Source organism: Alexandromys fortis, unplaced genomic scaffold (genome assembly GCF_014885135.2).
Source record: "Alexandromys fortis isolate MF-2015 unplaced genomic scaffold, M_Fortis_MF-2015_v1.1 scaffold_306, whole genome shotgun sequence".
Classification (NCBI taxonomy): domain Eukaryota; kingdom Metazoa; phylum Chordata; class Mammalia; order Rodentia; family Cricetidae; genus Alexandromys; species Alexandromys fortis.
The window spans coordinates 1,035,273-1,041,272 of NW_026068196.1; positions in this window are offsets into that span (position 1 = coordinate 1,035,273).

Sequence of the window (6,000 nt, forward strand, 5' to 3'; positions counted from 1 at the left end):
TTAAAGCATATTTTGAAAGATGTCCCAGAAAGCTGTGGTAGAAAGTATCACTTCACAGAACTTGATGTTGGTCTTCAAATAGACTTGTTAATTGGGGATTATGAGTCACAGTTTAAATTACAGAAAAGTGTGCTAATTAAAAACCATGAATGATGCTCTTATTACACACATACTAGGCTATGTCTGGTCATCCTGGAGGCTGGTAGTTGACAGTAGAATCCCGGTAGACAGAGTCAAGCATGCCACTCAACAACGGACATTATATATACTATCCCATATATGCCTCGAGGGAACTCACATTATTGTACAGATAATACATATACATCAAGTGTGACAAGAGTTATGAGGACCTCCCTCAGTGATAGGGTACATGCTTTTCTATGTATGTATCCTTAAGCAAAATCTTCAGTATATATAAAGTAGATCAATAGATATGACAAAACATAGCTCACTGTCTAGAACATCATTCGTGATGGTGAGACCAAACCTAAAATTGATCAGAACTATACCAAGGATAGGGAATCCTGAACTGTATAAGAAAAGAAGTTGAGCATGAATCCATCATTACTCTGATTTCTGGTGTGGATGCAGTGTGACAAGATGTGTTGAGCTTCATCATGATGGACTGTTTCTTGAACCATGAACTAAACAAACCCCTTCTTCATTAAGTTGGTTTTGTCAGAGTATCATATCACAACAATAGGAAAAGAGTATTACTATAACAATATTGTTATAGGTTAAATTATATCTCAAGGTGCATGTTCAAGTCATTGTCTCTGACTAAGAGAACATGACCTTATTTGATGGCTAGAGATAACATATAGGATGACTAATCATCCCTTGTAAACAGAATCCATATACAGAGAGGAAAACACCATGCAATAGGAGAGCAATGGGGATGACAAAGCCCATTGCACCTGCAGCTTCCACAGAAAGACAAGTTTGTATCCTGTCTTACAGAATGCATGGCACAGTGAAAACTTAATTTTGAATTCCTGTATTTCCAATCTGTGAGAGTATGTGACAACTCCCAAGGGAAAGGATATAATATATATTTCCAGATAGCATAGGAGACAACAGAAAACCAGTGCCAAACCCAGGAAATTGATTCTTTCTCTAGAAGTAAAAGTAGTTTATGAAAGCTGTGGTTATTATGTGCAGATATCACAGGTGTTCTGGAGTTAACACAATTGGCAAAGCCATTGGAACAGTTGAGACCAGTAATATGGTACACAAATCAAATTCTTAAAATTTTTTTGTGGGGTTTTGTACTTTAAGATAGAAGGGGGCCATACTCTGGGAATCCTGGGTATGGACCTGGCCAGTATTCAATAACCTAGCCATTACCAAGTGGTAGTGGTGCACACCATTAATCCCAGCCCTTGGGAGGCAGAGAGATGTCTCAGTTTGAGGCTAGCCTGATCTACAGAATGAGTTCCAGAAGAGCCTGAGTTCCATAGAGAAACAGTGTTTCAAAAAGAAAGGAAGGGAGGGAGGGAGGGAGGAAGGAAGGAAAGACAATAAAAAGAGAGGGGAACTTTTAAGAGTTTGTAGATGGAGCTGCAGGCAGGCCTGCTTTTTATCCTGCCTGGCTCCCTGCACAGCTAGCTGTACACCCAAAATAACAACACACAAATAGTATTCTTTTAAACGCTGCCTGGCCCGTTAGTTCTAGCCTCTTCTTGGCTAACTCTTACATATTCGTTTAACCCATATAGTAATTTGTGTAGCACCACGAGGTGGTGACTTACTAGGAAGATTCTAGCCTACGTCCATCTTGGGTGGGAGCTTCATTGCATCTGCCCTGGAGAGAAGCAGCATGGCGTCTAGCTCACTTCCCTTGTTCCCAGAATTCTGTTCTGTCTACTCCACCTACCTAATTTTCTGACCTATCAGGGCAATCAGTTTTCTTTATTGATTAACCAATGAAACAACAGATTGACAAATGACCTTCCCACATCAAGAGTTCCCTGATACCAGACTTATCTGTTGCTTAATAACTGGTATTTAAGAAGAATGTGACTTCAAATTCATGATAAAAAATCTTTGGCACACACCTTTAATCCCAGCACTTGGGAGGCAGAGGCAGGTGGATCTCTGTGAGTTCAAGGCCAACACGGTCTACAAGAGCTAGTTCCAGGACAGGCACCAAAGCTACAGACAAATCTTGTCTCAAAAAAAAAAAAAAAAAAAAAAAAAAAAAAAAAAAAAACTTCTGTATAACTGTTTTTTCCCATTATTTCCCCCATTACACTTTATAATTGGTCCAAATACTGGTAGTGCTTGTACACTCTCACTGTTGGTCTCCCTGTGATCTTCATGAGGTATTTAAGACTGCTTAGCATGAAACCTGGTATGGTAGTACATGTCCTTAATATCAGCATTTGGGAGGTAGAAGTAGGAAGTTCAAGGTTATCCTCAGCATTGTCTACACAAGATCCTTATTGATAGTCTTAATGTCAGCTTGATACAATCTAGAATCACTGGGGGAGAGAGGACTGGGGATGACTTGAGAGACTGTCTTAGCTACATCAATTGATATTGGAAGACCTGCCCACTATGGGTTACACCAATCCCTGTGCTTGGGAATTCTGGACTATAGACTTGTAGAGATGGGGCTAGGCACTAGCATGTACCCATTTTTTCATTTTCCCCACTTTCTTATATAGATGTGATAGGGCCAACTTCCTCAAGATTCTACCATATGATTTCCAGGCTATCATGGACTATAATATGGAACTGTGAACTCTCTCTTTAAGTTGATGTTGTTGGAATATTTTATCCCAGTGACAGAAAAGAGACTAAGACAGCCTGTCTTAACACAGAATCTCTAAAGACCAATACCAGCTCTCACTGATGCCCTCTTAATCCCTTACTCCTCCTATAGTGGTCATGTCCCTGCCTTGATTATACAAATCGTTTCTGTGCTTGAGAACTCATCCTGGAGTTACATCTCTGGTGTTCCTACTGCTTGTTTGTACCCCTTAATGCAACTAAGGTCATTTTAAGTCCAGTATAGTTAATATTTAGTTACTTTCCTTGCTAGCTACAGATGGAAGTTCATGATCTGTGTCCATAGGGCTATCTGTCTTGATCTGTACTGCCGTCCTGCTCAGCTAAATCCTTTCCTGTAAATACTACGTTGTTAGGTTGTTTTGTGGTGCTAGTAGTCAAATCCAGTGATTTGGACTTGATAGGCAAATGTTGTACCACAGAGTAACATCTACAATTCAGGTGTATTATCCTATAAGACACAAATTAAAAGCGTACCTGGATTCTGAAAGCAGTAGATTATCCCAATGAAGCATTCTTGGGTGGATCTCAGTGACAGAGCCTGTGTCTATATATGTAGGAGATCCTTGGTTTGATCTAGAACCACAAAAATGCACCTTCAGGCTGACAATATACAGATCAATGATAAAATGTGCACACAAGACTCTGGGTTCAACACCTAACATCACAGAAAACGCAAAACAGTAAATCTCATATTTATTTTTTTAAAAAAATCACAGCACTGGGACTCCACATCTGGCAGGACATTGAGGGGCTCTGTTGGCCTGCTCTTTAGTTAAGTAGTAAAAAGTAAAATAATTCAAAATCATGTACTTTTCTGGAAATGTTCCTTTTCCCGTGTGTGTGTGTGTGTGTGTGTGTGTGTGTGTGTGTGTGTGTGTCTGTTGAACCAAAACTACTTTCTTCTCCTTCCTAGATCAGGAAAGTGGGAACCATGTTTAGTGGTTATAGACAAGAACATGCGGCTCACTCCAGACTCCCACTGGGAGATACCTTTTTAGGACTGTGATTTAGCTTGCCTCCCTCCCTGGTGATCTGATACAGTGTATCTTAGTCCTGCATGTGTGTGTGGTGGAAAACGGGGTTCCCTTCTTGCTATAATCTATGCTTGGGTAACAGTGATTCAACCATGGGTACACTGTGGAAATGCCCAGGCTTTGAGTTCCCTTACTATTGCTTGAGTGAAGAGTTTCCATTGCAAGGAGGAGTGAACTCTAAGGATTTTAGACTTCAGTCCCACTCCAATTAAATTCTGAGCTTCTCAGTGGAGTATCACTCAAAAAGTGATTATTGTTGACCCAGCTCCAATCCTCAAACACTAGCACCAGGAATTTTAACTGGTCAGAAAGTAGCTACCCCTTCATTGTCTCAAAGCCCCTCAAAGTGTGTTCCCACTTCAAATAATTTAATTTAAAAATGCAGCTGTGTACCCAGCTGCTTGGGTTTTTAATTAATTACAGATGTAGTCAAGTTTACAATCAAGAATAGTCATCACACGGGGTCTCATATATCCTATGATTCTGGGATGATAGTTATGTGCCATCATGTCCCTATTGTTTACTTCTGTTAAAGCCTGAGCTGTGAACATATCACACCGCTCATTTATCTATACACTTATCTAATTGTTGGTCATAAGTCACAAAGGGCAAATGAGGTCAACAGTACAGTTCAAGGAGTTCTAAGGGCTGGGTCATTGAACAAAACATTTCAGGCTACAGTCAGGGAGGACCTAAAGACAGACAGACAGACAGACACACACACACATGTGACATTGTTCTTGGTTACCACAACTAGATGGTAAGGCCCTACTATTGAAGGCACAGTGCATTTTGGTTGCTATAAAGAAATACAGTTGGAAGTAAAATGAAGTCATGAGACTTCATGGTGCTTCAAAATGATATCTAGACCTCTTTTGATTCATTATTTCTTTTGTCTAACGCAAAGATTCCCTTTTCCTTGGCCATGCACCATGGAGGCGAGGATCAGAGAGGACGTAACCACAAGTACGTCTGTCAATCTACACACTACAATAAGAGCACAGACACTGAGTCCTGGTCAGAGGAGAAGGAAGACAGAATTGCTCTCCTCTGAGATGCATCCTCATCCGTCAGACAGTTCAGGAGAAATAGGCTTGTACCTTAGTAAGAAGCAAAAGGCACAGAGAATCCTCAGCCAATCATGTGTCAAACGCAAACATAAAAACTCTTTCCCATCACCATGAACCAGGAAGGAGCCACCCATCTCTTTCCATGGTCTGTAGTCTCTCTTTCTTCAGCCTGCCTGTCTGAATAGCCCTGGGTAGCCTCACAATCTTCCTGCCTAGTCTTTCAAACAAGTGCTAGATTGACAAGTCCTAGGCACCAAGCTAGGGTGTTGAAGGAGCGGCAGGGCTGCATTCAGGCAGCCCTGGCTCCCATATGGCAGGCTTATGCCCCAAAATAATTACACGGAAACTGTATTTTTTTAAACACTGCCTGGCCCGTTATCTGTAGCCTCTTATTGGCTAGCTCTTACATATTGTTCTAACCCATTTCTAATATTCTGTTTAGCCCACGAGGTGGCATACCAGGGAGGATCGTAACCTGCATCTGTCTGGACTGGGAGAACCATAGCGACTCTCTGACTCAGCTTCTTTCTCCCAACATTCTCTTCTGTTTACTCCACCCACCTATGTTCTAACCAATAAAATGGGCCAAGGCAGTTTCTTTATTATAATTAACCAATGTCCTTCCTCCATCACTAGGGCAGATGTTTTTTCAAGTCATTTTTGAAAATGAGAATAAGTAGATCATTCACATCCCTGAAGGCAGAGCACAGTAAAGAAGATGCCAATTCACAAAATAAATTCAAGTCTTAATGTGTCATGGTATAAGCTCATCTCACACCTTCATATAAAGTAATAATCATAATAAATAAATAAAACTTAAGATAATTGTGTGGTGTGTTGGCTCATTTCTTTCATGGCAGCATTCAGAGGGCAGAGGACCACTGAAGTTCTAGCAAGATAGAAACAATCTCTCCTAAACTGTGTGTGGTGTTACAGGGCTGTCATGCCAGCTATTCTGGTGACAGCTGACCCGGACTGAGCGACCTTCAGGCCAGACTTATGTGGAGATGGTCATGGAGAACTCAGCTATAAATTAATGGCAGACCATTTACCTAGCACAGAGGTGGCCCTGTATGCCTGGCTGGAGGCCAGAAAAGGAT